Source organism: Anguilla anguilla, chromosome 18 (genome assembly GCF_013347855.1).
Source record: "Anguilla anguilla isolate fAngAng1 chromosome 18, fAngAng1.pri, whole genome shotgun sequence".
In the NCBI taxonomy this organism is placed as follows: Eukaryota; Metazoa; Chordata; class Actinopteri; order Anguilliformes; family Anguillidae; genus Anguilla; species Anguilla anguilla.
The window spans coordinates 19,501,559-19,516,472 of NC_049218.1; the positions used below are offsets into that span (position 1 = coordinate 19,501,559).

At 41.7% G+C, this 14,914-nt stretch overlaps 1 long non-coding RNA gene across 1 annotated transcript; it reads left to right on the forward strand.

Moving 5' to 3' along the window:
- The first annotated feature begins 995 nt into the window (after positions 1-995).
- LOC118217745 lies at positions 996-6,681 on the forward strand. Its single transcript, XR_004763283.1, has 3 exons — positions 996-1,237; positions 5,901-6,140; positions 6,563-6,681. It is a non-coding gene; the product is annotated as an uncharacterized LOC118217745 (long non-coding RNA).
- Positions 6,682-14,914: the final 8,233 nt, after the last annotated feature.

Genomic DNA, 14,914 nt, shown 5'->3' on the forward strand with positions numbered 1-14,914 from the left:
TCACTGTGAGGCAGATCAATAACATGGAGCAATACACTCCACTGTTGTTTGTACACAACAAACAGCTTCTTAATAGGGCTTCATTGTGATCTTAAAATGACCGCCTTGTGAAATGCATGTTGTGCCCATGCGGATGAAATACCGTCTAATATCAATAATAATCATTATTATTGGGTAGTTGCTCCAATAATGTTTGGAATGGCAGCCTGTTCAATTTTCTTTTAAGTTAAGATATGTCGCAGAGCCAATTATCTGTGTTTGCATTACCTAGGTCATTCCTAGAACTAGCATACAGATACTGCTTCCTATTGGTCAAACATAACAAAAATACATTCAATACATGTCTCTTTTCATACCTTCAGTATCATAACATTATATAAAAACGCAATCGCATGTCATTTCAACTCGAAATGGGGGGCCTACGCGTCTGTGTATTGTCGTATTTGTATCCCAAGGGAGTGCTACGCATCCCAGACTGAAAAGTGCCGGCTAGTGTGTAGCTCGCCATATATAAACAGGGAAATGTACTAACAATAATGGCTGACACTGACAGGAATTTGAAGCATCGTGTGATTGCTTGCCCAATAGCCACCCTTATGAGCCATGAATGCGTATGGCGCAGAAATAAGAAACGACGGAGGTGACAATGTCTCATTAGCGTTATTTACAATATTGTAAGCCAAACAAACAAGAGCGTTTGTTCCAAGGGGTTGGGTGTCATGCCTGTTATATAAAACATAACACGCGGAAATAATCATTCATCAAAAATAAAACAGTGAATGTGAGAACGCTGTGGTTTTATTGTGGGAAAAGCTATCACAATATTAGGGGTACCGTATGCTACTGCATCTTTTCACGAACATGCCAGCTAATTGCAAAAAGCCATGCCGCCAGAAGCTAACGCTATCGAGATATTAGCTAGCATGCTATATTACCCTTTTACATTGACACAAACTCAATGAATTGAGGTGTAACATTGAATGAATTCAGGGGAATCACCAGCATTATTTTTTTTTATTTCTGTTTTTATCTGGAAAAACTATATTAGACAGAACGAGAGGGGATTCTACAGACACGCACTAGGCCAGACCCAGAGAACTCCACCTCCTTTTCCTCCCGTTGCTCCTGTCTCTTTCTACCTCCTCGTTGCAGCATCTAGCTATGCACTTAGCCTCCCATCCTACCACCATATGAATAACAGCTACAGCCTCGGCGACAACGCAGCCAGCGCCGTAAGGTGTGTACCGCTGAACAAATACAGCACATCTTCGATGAATAGTTCTTCTGTGCACCCGAAAAGCAGCACCATTATCATTGCTATCTATTATTATTTATTACCTGACGCGGGCAGTGATGGGGAGACCGATGGGTTCCCCCTCGCCTCGGTAGCCTTCCTGTGCGCTCGTGCCGTCTTTACGCGAGAATAATGAATCGGATATGCCAGGCAACTGAAAAAATAAATAAAACGAAGAACCGTGTCGAAGCTGCTATAGCTTGTAATGGCGAGGAGCTGTTATATATGCCATTAACAGTAAAGATACGCGGCGGCAGCTCCTCCTAGACCCTGGCACGGCCGCTGTGCTCCTGCCGCTACGGCTTGTTGTTGACTTTCAGGAAAGCTCGTGACGTCACGCCCAGCCGCTTCTCGGACGGCTTCCCTCTCTCCCTCCGTCTCCGTCTATCGCTCGCCAGGCTCGGTTGGTCCCTCCGTCTGTTTCTCCAATCTACAGCGCCTCTCCCCAGTTGCATCCCTGCTTCTCCCCCATGAGACAACACTCGCGAGAATCGGGTCAACTGGTGTATTAGTGGAAGAGATGCATAATTGGTCTGCGGTGCTTCTGTACGTGGCACGGTAGCAATGCTTAAATGCAGACGCCAGAAATGATAGAACACACGCTGTTTAAGCGATACTGGGGGGAATACCGTGTTTATGTGACCGAACGCTCTACATCCGATCCGAGGATCGGAAATGTCCTCTACTACTCTCGATGCCATAATGCCTCTTATATAACCACATTCAGGCATCCCTCGCTGCTCTTATGTCAAAGCGTATAATTTCTGTGGTGTAGGCCATTCCAGCCTGAAACGACAGCACAAGTACACTTCATACTGCATGTGTTCAAAAATGCAATATTTAAAATATTAAACATGAAATGTAACAATATTGATAGTTCTGATGCATACACAGGGTAGTTCTGCACCTGGTCTGTATGCGGACACGATCATATTTTTAATTGGGTACAAAACCAGTAGTGCACAGAGTGCTTTCTGTTGCTTTTTAGGACTGTGCACGAAAAGACACCTTCCTGTGTTATTCACTACTTATCCAACAAACTTTGTAGAAACTTCATATAGCAGTTATACAGTGAGCTCCTGCTCCATAATGTTTAAGACAAAAAATATTTTTTTCTTGATTTGTCTCTGTACTCCACAATTTCACACATGGTTAAATGCAGATTATCAGCATTTATTAAATTGTATTTTATGAATTTTGGTTTCACCATCGAGAAATAACAGTACTCTATATACATATCCCCCCCCTTTCAGGGCACCATATTCTTTTGGACAACTGGCTTCATGGGTGTTTCAGACTAGTGAGGTGTGATCCATTGCTTCCTTAGTGCAGGCTTTTGCCTTTGGAGTCTGTTTTTGCCATTTGTCAACATGAGGACCAGATCTGTGCCAATGAAAGTCAGAAGCTATTATGTGGCTGAGAAATAAGAAAAGAAAAACAGTCAGAGACATTTACCAAGCCATAGGCCTACCAAAGTCAACTGTTTGGAACATCATTAAGAAAGAGGTTAGCTCTCTTTCTTCTTAATGTATAAAAACTGCTGTAATTTCTACATGGTGAAACTAAAGTGTAGAAATATTCTTAAATACACGTTTAGAATGTCCACTTTAAGCACATGCAAATTTGTTTATTACAAATCTAAAATTGCAGATTAGAGCCAAATCAAGAAAAAATGTTTTTCTCCAAAACATTATGGAGCCCACTGTTTATTGTTATATACAGCATGCTTTATTAATGCTTTGCTAAACACTGGGTAGCAAAACTTGTACAATAGAGACTTTCGTATCAAAATGAACCTTTTTAGTTATTCATTTACAGTACTTGAACTTATTTTTTGCATTTGTGTAGGTAATTCTGCCCTAATTCCACATGCCATGTCAACTATATTTATTATGTTTGTTAACATTTGAAAAATTTGTAGGTCAGCTGAAAGCAAGGGTCATTCTTTTTTGTAGCGTAGGAATTATTTATTGTAAAATGACTGGTTAATGAAAGAAAGGCCAAGGACAGATTGGCTGACATGATATCACCTGCTGTCCTGCTGCCACTTGTCCCTGTATCTGCCTCTTTCAGACCCTCCCTCTCTGATTCCTCCTTCTTTCCTCTGAAGGCATTGGCCTAGAGTGTGACAACCAAGTATTATGATCAAACGCAAGAGGAAATTAATCAAATAAAATTATTTTAAATACATCCTGTATAAAGCAAGTCAATTATATTCTACGCCCATTTAAGCCTAAACCTGGCAAGTTAGCCATGTATGATCTTCAACCTGTTGTTACCTATGAAATATTTCATGTTTGCAGCACAGTGACAGGTGTTCAACAAAAACGGTCTACCTCCAATCAAAGGAATGGGCTGTAAGGCCAACAGGCAACAACGGTTAAAGCAGGATGTGCCTTTCTCAATGAGACACACCTGGGCTGATTACCAATTAACCTCTGGTCTTTGTTACTGTAGGTCACTACGGTCTAGTCATCACCAATTTCCCCCAATAAGCCACCTCCTTGGACTAGTTTGCCCTACATTAACTGCTTTTGTAGTTTCTCAAATGATTGCTTTTAAAATATATGTTAAATTTATTTACTACTAAATAAAACCATGGGAATGTTCAAACCGTAATACTGTACTGCACTGTTACCATGACACCCACTGAGAAGCAGCTAGAATATATCCATTATTCATCTATCAGGCAGCCAGCACAACAGCTTATGCTGCTCATTGGGTATTTTGTAGCCATGTACTCTATGTAGTCAGCTAGCAACTCGGGGTGAGGATCAGTTGTATTTCAGTTCCTGAACTGAAAACGAATCTCATTTGAAACCATTCAGTGCGACACATACAATAATAAAGGAAATCATGAAGGGTGCAAATACTTTTTCAAGGCACTGCAGATGTAGGCCTACAGAATAAATAGCCTAACAAAGTTTTCCAGGAGAAAAATATTGACGAAAAACATTTTCCTGTTTTCAAAATACAGATTTGAAACGTTTATCAGCTAAGTTTACAAGCAGGGTTTAACAAAGAGCAGAAGCAGGAGTATAGAAACCTAAAAACATATAGCTACGAAGGTTCACTGGAAGAAGAGTCAATCTCGTGATCAAGGGGTGTGCGAGGAAGCAAAATGCTGCCAGTTAGCAGCCTAGTATTGTAGCGTAACTACGTAATTCTAACAGATATACTTACATTGACTCCCATGCTCCCAAACCCATGCCAGTTAGACAGTGGGTCTACCAATGCGTGTAACCCCCCTCAGTAGTTAAAATGAATACCAGCACTAAAACAACTAACGGCACCTATTTAGATTAGCTAACGTCAGCAACTAACGCTAACTAGTTAGGCTAGCCGGCAAGCAAGCTACCGACAAGCATATAACTGTTGGACAACCACTAGTAAATTAAGCTAAATCTCAGAGAACAGTTCGGCCCATGAGACAAACCTCAACAATAACTGAACTAATACATTATAAATAATAGTGGAATGACATAAATGCCCCCAAACTGACATGCAGAATATTCTCCAAGTAAATAATTTACCTCGCACAAGTTATCCGCGGCCTGTTTTCTCGGTACATTGATGAATACAGATGTCCAACATCACTTGAACTTGATGACTCGACTGGCGCACGCGCTGAGGACAGGCTAAGATTGTGACTGGTGTTGCTTACTTTACAGTCCCAGCTGTCTAAAGCCCATAAAATAAGGCGCGTGCATTAAAGATTAAATAAATTTATCTTTCAAAGCAAGCTCAGATCACATTTTTTTCTTATTATTCAGAACCAAGGACTGGTTCTGAATAATAAAAAAATAATGCATTACATTTACCACACGAAGAACAAATACAGACATAAAAGAGAAAGTGAGCACTTTTATAATGAAAGAAAAACGCAAAATATTATGCAAGCAGAACATTTTAAAATATTCTGGTGCTGATCTGTCCTATCCCTAATTAACTTAGGAGTATGCATCAGTGCTATCATGATGTACTATGCATTAATATGTTTGAAATTAAATTGTTTGTTGATTCATGTCAGAAATCAAGAATCAGTTACTGATTCTCATGATCAGTAATTGGGGAATCGTTATTGTTATCAGTATTTTAACTATATGTTTTATTTTGCTTCTCAAAACCATGTTGGGTTTTAAAAAAAAAATAGGCTCATGAGAGAGATAGGATAAAAGGGAATAAAACTGACACCAAACTCTTCTGCCCACATCACGTGACTGGCTACACCATCCATATACCATCATTTCACTTATAAGTGCACGTTTGATTTGTAGTAAAGGCTCACCGTGCTTTCAAAATTAAATCTGCTGATTTTTATTCAGTTTGATCAGAAAATATTTACTGAATATATAATCTAAAGAATTTACCACTCTTCAAAAATCCTGTTAGTTACTTAAATTTCAGTGTGAAAAATTGCAATTGAACACGCAGAGAGTTATATATAAATCCAACAGGGATCACATGTACATAATGACAAATTTATATTTACCTATTTAATTATTATGATCTGTTTAATCCTCTTTTTAAATTTTTTCAGTGTTATCAGTGTCCACCCCTAGGTATTTGTGTTTTACTTCATTCCCTGTGGTTTGTGTTTTTTCAGTGTCTCTGTGGCTTGCTGTGGCTGGGGATGGGGGACAGAGTAGAGTCCCAGAAACTCAGGGAACATGCAGCCTGCAGGTCTCACAGGGACACTGTGGTCAGTTTATGCCTGAGAGTGGCTTGGTCCAGGTGGAGGAGGGATCTCAACATCTCCATCCACCCAGTGAGGCCCGTGGGCACAGAAACTCCCTGCCCAGATGGCAACCCCACTCACAGAGGTCCAGGCTCAGCGGTGACACAGGTGGGGACAACAGAAACACACACACACACACACACACATGCACACACACACACATGCGCACACACTCACACTCACATACATGCACACACACACGCACACACACTCACACACACACACACATGCATGCACGTATACACACATACACACACACATATGCATGCACACACACATGCACGCACACACACACATGCACATACACGCACACATATACACACGCACGCACACACACGCGCGCACACTTAGTTTGCACAAATATGTATGCTCGTGCTCTTATATATTTAGAGGCACGCATGCTCACAAATGAAAAATTGTTTCATGCAGACATATGATTCTTGTACGATATTGTCTTTATTAGTTGAGCCATTTGAACATATGGACTTGGTCACTTTTGGTTTCTTTTCATCCTCTGTTTGGTGACCCAGTTTCAATCAGGTGAACCAGAATGGAGCTTCTGTGGTTATTCATCCCCCACACATTGGAAAAGCTGTCCTGCACACCTTTGACTGTGGCTGCAGCTGCGACTCCCCCCCTTTCCCCCTTCCCCCACCCCCTGCCCCATGCCGTGTCTGTCCGCAGCTGTCCCCTTGATACTGGGTCCCCTCCTCCTGTCCTGCCTGCAGCTGTCCCCCTCCATACGAGAATGCCCCCCTCCTCAGTGGTCCATCACCTGGACACACATTAAAGACCTGTGTCCGTCATGGCATCCCCTGGCCCCTGGTCGGCCCGGCTGAGCTCCGGAGGTGTTGGGGAATGTTCAGGGGTTCAGATGGCAGGCTGAACTCCCTCGGGAGGGGGGGTCCAGCATCATGACAACAAAGTGGAAGAGGGCAGCATACAGCGTGTACCTCCATGGACCAGGAACGATGGAGCTGGAGTTTAGAGTTTCAGATTTTAGGACAACAGGCTATGAAGCAGTGAGATAACTCTGTGCATACCCTGGTCAGGGTTCACTTTACACTTCTTATCAAAACTATCACGAAACATCTGAATAAAGCTTCACTTATCTGCCGGTTAGGTTGGCAATGATAGTTAGCCACATTGCTGTGCAGGTTACAGTCTGTTAGGAATACCTCATATACAATAAGGAAATCCATAAATGTATCTTATATGTTATAAATTTAATGGCTGGACCACATCTGACCTGAATTTTCAATGCTACTGTTGTCAATACTAATGTAATGCATAATACTAACATTAAAATGAATATTTTAATAATGAATAAATCATTATTCTAGAAAATTCATTAATTTTAGCCAAATATAATTATGCTTACAAGACATTAATTTTATGTGATGAAATAGCTGCCTATGGTCTATGAATAAATGTATAGCAATTTCTTTCATGTACTCCACAGTCTCTGGCTTTTCTAGTATCAAATCTGCAGCTTTTTAAATTTCAACATTTTTCTCCTTGTAATGTATTCAGCAGGAAGGATGATCTACTATTATCTGGCTCAAGACAGAATCCCCAACCTATTTTCACATCTATACCAAGCCTATTTATACCAAAGTAATGATGGCTAAAGATATTTTCTGCTGTGTAGATGATGTTTGAAATAATTCCTCACCATGCTTCCATTTAATTCTGCTGTGCGTGTGTGTGTGCACATGCGTGAGTGTGTGTGTGTGAGTTTGTGTGCGTGTGCGTGCATTCATTCTGCCAGCTAATTACATCAGTGTCTGATTTGAGTTTTCACAGGACTTTATAGCATTGAGGAAAATATTCTTCACAATTATTCAGTATATTAATTTACACACAAGATCCATAACATTTAAAATGTTAGAATGTCCCTTTCTTTTTTTAAAGTGGCCTGGTACAGGTGTGGAATGTAAGGTGTGCAACAGTATTAATCTTTGTGAAGTTCAGCAGGTTTTGAGGCTTATTCGACATGTGTGCCTCGTGCCAACCTAACAGTTGCCTAGGGACTCATTTTAAGTCATTTCTTTTCCAAGAACATGTACAATTCCTTTCAAGTGATAAATAATAGTAATGTAATTAATCACTATTGACAGCACCACTGAAGAGCATTCAATGCTTGCCAGCAGTGTTGTCGACTAAAACCAACACCAATGCCAGAGCCACCAGATCTGGAACTGTGACTAGATGCAAAAAGCCAAAAGTATTTATTATTGTAAAACCTTTTTATGGTCAGCTAATAGGTGCAGTGAGGTTACTCTCTGTATGGCCATGAGAGGGACCATCAGGCGCAAACCTATGGCACTTGGATTGAAAGGTCATATAACACAGGTTTCAAACCAGCTGTTGTACATGATCGCCCTATTGCAGGGTGAGGTTTTGACGGCATACCACACGGGGCTGTGCAGAGTAAAATGTTCAGTGTTACTTGATCCCTAACAAATGAAAATGCTGAACATTTTGCAGCATGTTTCTGGATTACATTGCTGGTCTCAGCTGTTTCCTTTCAAGGGAGACAGATTAATGAGAGGACAGTTTTTCCAGGTTCCAAGTATTCACTTATCTGCCTGAAACCTAAATGACATTCTCCTTCCCAACATGATACCACTTTTTTCACTTAAATACAGCTTGAAGTCTGGTCAGGTCTCTGAAATTAGGTTTCCTGGTTGTTGATTTTTATGAAGTCAGTGTGATTACAGCAGAACTCAGTCATTCTTTGTGAGAGTATTTATCTTTGTTGTTGCAATTACCCGTTTGCTGGTGACCTTTCGGAATAGAGCCTGAATTAGGTTTATGTAAAGTACCCTGCTTTTAATGACCAAAACAAATGTGATGGCTGCTAGCCTGTATGACACAGCAGGACTGCTGCACTTCTGTCTCCTATATCTCTTTAGCGCCTCCAAGCAGGTATTTATGGAGTTGGCTGACTACCTAATTGGGCTGCACCAGATTGTTCGACCTGCAGGTCACTTTTTGATTGGCTGCCAGAGAACACAGTGTTCCTTTCTCTTGTGTGAACCAAAAGCACATTTAGACAAATTATTTTTTCTATTTAATAAAGTTCTCTGAGCAATGTTTTTCTCCAGCTTTTGTTTAACTCTGAGAGAGGGGTGTTGCATGTGTGTGTGTGTGTGTGTGTGGGCACATGCATGTATGCATGGGTGTATGTGAGTGTGTGAATGTGTGTTTGATTGGGCCACTTCTGGCCATAACAGATGATGAAACAAAACAAATGATTCAGGTCTCTGCAGCAGTAACTGTAGTGTCTGCCCTCTGTCTGCCCCACAGCTCAGCATTTCTTTAGTTCATTATCTCAAAGTGTCAGAAATTTCCTCCAAAGGCAAACCTCCAAACATGTACCTGCACATGATTATTAGCTTTAATTGTATTTTTCAACTTTTATGTATAAATAAAACTTTTAAATTGCCTTGAAAATATATGTTTGAAGTATTCAAATGGTGCATAAGAGATATCTCTCCATATCTCACAGTGTCCCAGGCTGTGAAATCCAGTTTCATCAGTAAGATAAGAGACATTACAATACATTCTCAGAGGCAGCAGGATGTACCCCATTAGCCTGTGACGTCCCATGTCATCTGCCACGCTCAAGCTCACAGCTAGATTTACCAATTTACCCAGCACCCCTATTAAATCTTATCTGAAGAGTGATGTTTCCCTCTGAATGTTGATCTCACCTGGTTCCACATTTTGGGGGTTTTGTAAAACCCCAAAACACTTAATAAATGCCCTTCATTTCTTGTTGCTGTGTTGGAGTCTCAGGCAGCAGACGCGGCCCCTGGCCCTGCCTGAGGGGCCCAGGCTCAGTTCGTCACTGCTGCTGGGGAATGCAGCTGTTACCTGAGCCAGACATCTGGAGGAGACAGACCGTCGTGCGGCAGCCATGCCTCGCACCCCAGGCGCTGTGCTGCAGTCATCTCGCCCCGCCGGTGTAGCCATGGCTTCCAGCTGCATTTCTGCTAAAGACGCCATTTTGGCTCTGCCTCAGATCCCCCCTCCTTTCCCACTCCTTTCCCCAGCTTCTCTCCAGCTGAGTCCCAGGGGTACGCACCTCACAGGTCAGCCCAGGGAGGTACAGACATGCAGTATGCTGGGAAGCAGCACACCTTCTCGGAACATCACAAATTCAAAGTACATCTGCGCCTCTTCTGTATTACATCACTTTCAGTCCTAACATCCAAATTCACCTTCTTAACTAAGGAAACCACCAAACTGCAAATACTGTAGGTTTTGAATTGGTAGATAAATAGGTTGATTTTTATGCAGTTTTCTTTGTCCTCTTTGGTGACTGAATAGAAGTGGAAAATGAGCTGTATATTCTTTTATATGAATGTAATAATGACAACGCTATATACTTTCCTAATTAGGTTGAGTCTGCTCACTGCACCTCAGCCAGTCCAGCAGGTTTATGGCACAGTCAAGATGTGAACTGGCAATCTCTCAACACCTGACTTTCTCCTGTAGATTCATTTTCTAAAATAACCAGCACCGTCTACTCCCATCTCTTGCTGAGTTGTCATGGGGAATCCAGTAGCACTATATTCAGCCTCTAATTCAGCCTTTCAGCCACAAGGTGCCAATATAGCCTCCTCACAAAGTCACCTGTTGAGCAATCATTAATAATCATTCCACTGAGTTGCCTGGATTATATAAATTAAAAAGGTACATTTTAAAATAGTCCAGCTTCCTTGAGATATCAGCTTGAGAACTGTTCATATATCTCATTAAACTGAGAAACTTAAAAAAAAAAAAATTTCTTTATACATATCCCCTATACCTGGAGACATCTGAACCAAAGGACTGTCATAAGGAACAAGTTCCTCTCTGGAAAAACATCTCAAAACGCTATATTTGACTATAAAACTTTTAAAGCATCATTAACCAAGTCTTCTGTCAGAAGATTGACGTTGTGTTGTGAAAACTGAGGAAACACTTGTCTCAGCATCCAGTAAATTTATGACAACTGACAAAAAGGCCCCAGCATCTCCTGATAAATTGGAAAAGCCTTCATCTGCTTTAGTCTAAATGCAGTAGTGCTCCGTCTGCCGTGTGCAGAGTTATATCGGGCCCATATCTGGGTTACAGTCACCATTACATCCTGGAATAAAACAGCATCCATATCCAAACTGCACACTTTGCTGTGGGTTGCATATTCAATCCTCATTTGAGCTGCAGCACAGCTGAAAAACTCATAAGAAGTAACGACATGCCTTTTTGATTTCAGTGCTTCTGTTATCAGAGTCCTGTGACTAATCCATCTGGGGATCATTTGAATTGTATGAAGTTAATTTTGAGTGGTGTTTCTGGTCTAATTAATTGCTGCTTTTCCACAGCCAGTGACCTTGTTATGTGACTACACCTTTACAGATGCATAATGGATGTCTACTGCATTACAGGCTTCTAAACTCAGCGGAGCTATCTGACAGCCCAAAACTGAGCCTACAATTTACAGGTTACTCATTTAGCAGATGCTTTTAGCCAAAAGTGCATGTCTTTGCCAAGCCAAGCGATATTTTCCTCCAAGGCACAATGGGAAGATTAACAGGAGATAACAGAGCCACGGGCAGTGCGCATCAGATGAGTGAAATAACTACTGTTATTTTAAACAACCTTAAACACCCTTAGTCCTGGCAGCTGGGAGAACCCCCCCCCCCCCCAGGTAAAGTGATCATGGCGAGCCATCACAGTCCCAGTCTCCCAGTCAGACCTTCTGATTCTCTCCTGTAGATATGAGCTCCTGTTTCCAAGGGACTTTTCCCTCTTCCTTCCAGGACAGAGGCTGTGATGTGCACATCTGGACTACCAGACTGTATTTGATTTTCAACAACTGGAGCCTCCCCCCACCCCCCCCCCCACCCCCCCCAAGGTATTATTCCCCCTTCCCCAAACATTGTGGGAACTGTTTGCATTGTACCTCTGCTGAGTTCTTCTGTACTGGCCCCAGGGGATGCTGGGATGCCTTTTCCCGCCTTTTTCTCATCCTGCAGAGCTCTGTGTTAGTGGCGCTCCTCTCACTGCAGTGAGAATGGCAGGTAAGACTGTGAGGAGTGAGCTGCTGTATGCAGAGCAGGCAGCAGTGTAGTGTAATGGGTAAGGTCACAAGTTTGATACCCAGGTAGGACACTGCCGTTGTACTCTTGAGCAAGGTACTTAGCCTGCATTGCTTCAGTATATATCCATCTGTATAAATGGATGCTATGTAAATTGTGTAAGTTGCTCTTGAAAAGAGCGTCTGCTAAATGCCTGTAATGTAATGTAAGACCCTGCTAAATCAGCCTCAGGCTCATAGACCTTGTGCTTTCCAACAAAATGACTCTGAAACACTTCTTCCCTAACAGATACATTTCTATGAAAATGTTTTGTTGATAAAATCTCAAAGATTCTTTGCACACCCTTAAAATGTTTACGTACAGTCCAACGAAGCAACTCTGAGCTCAATGTGTTTTTAAAGGCTTGTGGTTTTCATTTGAAAAATACAAACCAATGTCAACCTTTCTATTGCACCATTACTTTTTGTAATTGGCAACTGAAACTTGAGGTTACAAACTGTCAGACCCATAAAATTTCATACAGAGAAGTCTGGATTAAAAGAGGAAATGGAAAACTCGGTCCTGACTACTGCCATTTAGTCTACAAGTAACCCTAATATTAGCAAGCAGCTAAATATTCCACATGCACTGGATCACTACTTACAAACCCTCAGTATTAGAAATAAAATTGAGCACAACAGATTCTCACATACATTCGGTCGATCTGAGCAGCTAACCAGTTCATTTGATTATCAAGTCAGACATAGATAAGACTGAGATAAGTCCAAAATATATAAAACAACCCAGCATGCTGGTTGAAAAGCTTGGTTCCTTTATAATGTTCTACTGTTGAAATATGAAACATTTTACATTTCTAAACTGTATTTTTAGACAACGGGCATAACCAAGCATGATGCCATCTATATCAAATCTATGAAATATGATTCTTGATGTAATTTATTTCCTGGGTAGGAGGGACGTAAAGGAGATTCATTGCCATTCTATTACTGTAAATGCCGTACTTACAGACTCATTTCTGTATTTTTGAGAGAATCTGTTCTTGTGCCATCATGTAATATGTGGTATGTATTAAAATGTCCTTTGTGTTTGATCATCCTGCTGTGATGTTTAAATGTGACTGGGTGTTTGGTAATTGGGTCTTTTCTATTTAGTTTGGGTGAAATCGTACTCAGTAAGGTCCTTTCATTTAGTTGTTTTGATGTATTTAGACCCTTTTAAAAACAGTAAGGTATGCTCAAGGTACATATATACAGTATGTTAAGGCATATATTTTAACAGAACATATATAAGCATAAATTATACAAAATGATATGACAGGACCAGTGGCAGCATTAAGCTGGAGCAAGCCAAGGAAAGCCAGGTCTACAGCCCCAGCACAGATCTGCATAGAACAGCCACACCACAGATCTACATAGAACAGCCACATCACAGATCTATGAACAGCCCCAGCACAAATCTGCATAGAACAGCCACACCACCGATCTGCATAGAACAGCCACACCACAGATCTGCATAGAACAGCCACACCACAGATCTGCATAGAACAGCCACACCACAGATCTGCATAGAACAGCCACACCACAGATCTGCATAGAACAGCCACACCACAGATCTGCATAGAACAGCCCCAGCACAAATCTGCATAGAACAGCCACACCACAGATCTGTATAGAATACACCCCCATAACCACTCCTCCCCTACCCTAAAATTTTTCTACAATTTGACATTTTATAATAAGAAATAAATATCAGCACCTCCATGCATTGACCGGGCTCCTCCTTAGCACCTCCGGGGAAACATTCCCTGTGCTGCCACGGTACAGGACACCACAGCACATTTTGTGCAAAGAGCAGCTACGGACATTTTGTGCTTGTTTCTGTCTACAGGGATTCTCTTATAAAATAATTATCTGCTTTGAAATCTAAAGGCACAGAACACAGAATGAACATTCTACTCAATCATCTTGAGAATTAGGGGGAAAATAACACATGGCACAGGGGCAGAGGGACTAATATAAAATAAAAACCTCCAGAACTTGATAAAAGGGTAAGTGTTCAGCATTGGGTTAGTGCTACAGTATATCGAGTCCGGAGATTCTGAAACAGTATCCTGTATTTTATTTGCATCTCGTGACCGTAATTGAAACCACAGACATTTATTTGTGCTTTTTCCTGGGACGTTGGTTGCCTTGTAAATATCCCCCTTTTTCATGTCACTGCTGGAGAATTCTGGAGGCCATTCCACTTGTGCTTCCCTGTCTCTGGCCTCTCAGGCCTACAGGTGTGCAGCATTCTCATTACATCTGATCTGTTGCTAAAACTCATCACATGACTATCAGTTTACATTTACCATGTGCTCTTATCCACAGTCTTACAGACATGTTCTTTATCATGCAATCCATTTAGACAGCTGTATATTTTACTGAAGCAACTCAGTTCAGCATTTTGCTCAAGGATAGGATAGCAGAGCCCCACCTGGGAATCAAACCTGCAAGCTCTGAACCGCTAGCCCAGTTGCCTAACTGAAATACTACTTTATTCCTAGATGAGGGCCAAAGACAGCACATGGTGAGCAGTGAAAAGCTCTCCCTCCCTCCCTCCCTCCCTCCTCGCTCTCGGGGCTGTCAGTCTCTGAGGGGGGTGAAGGAAGCATAGCGACTGATCACACTTAAGGTAATGAAGCGATCTCACAATCCTAACGGCAATGTGACATGTAACACCCGGCCCACGCTGGGCCAGTCTGCTGGGGGGGGGGGGGGGGGGGGGGGGGGGCTCAAAGGTGCATCAGCT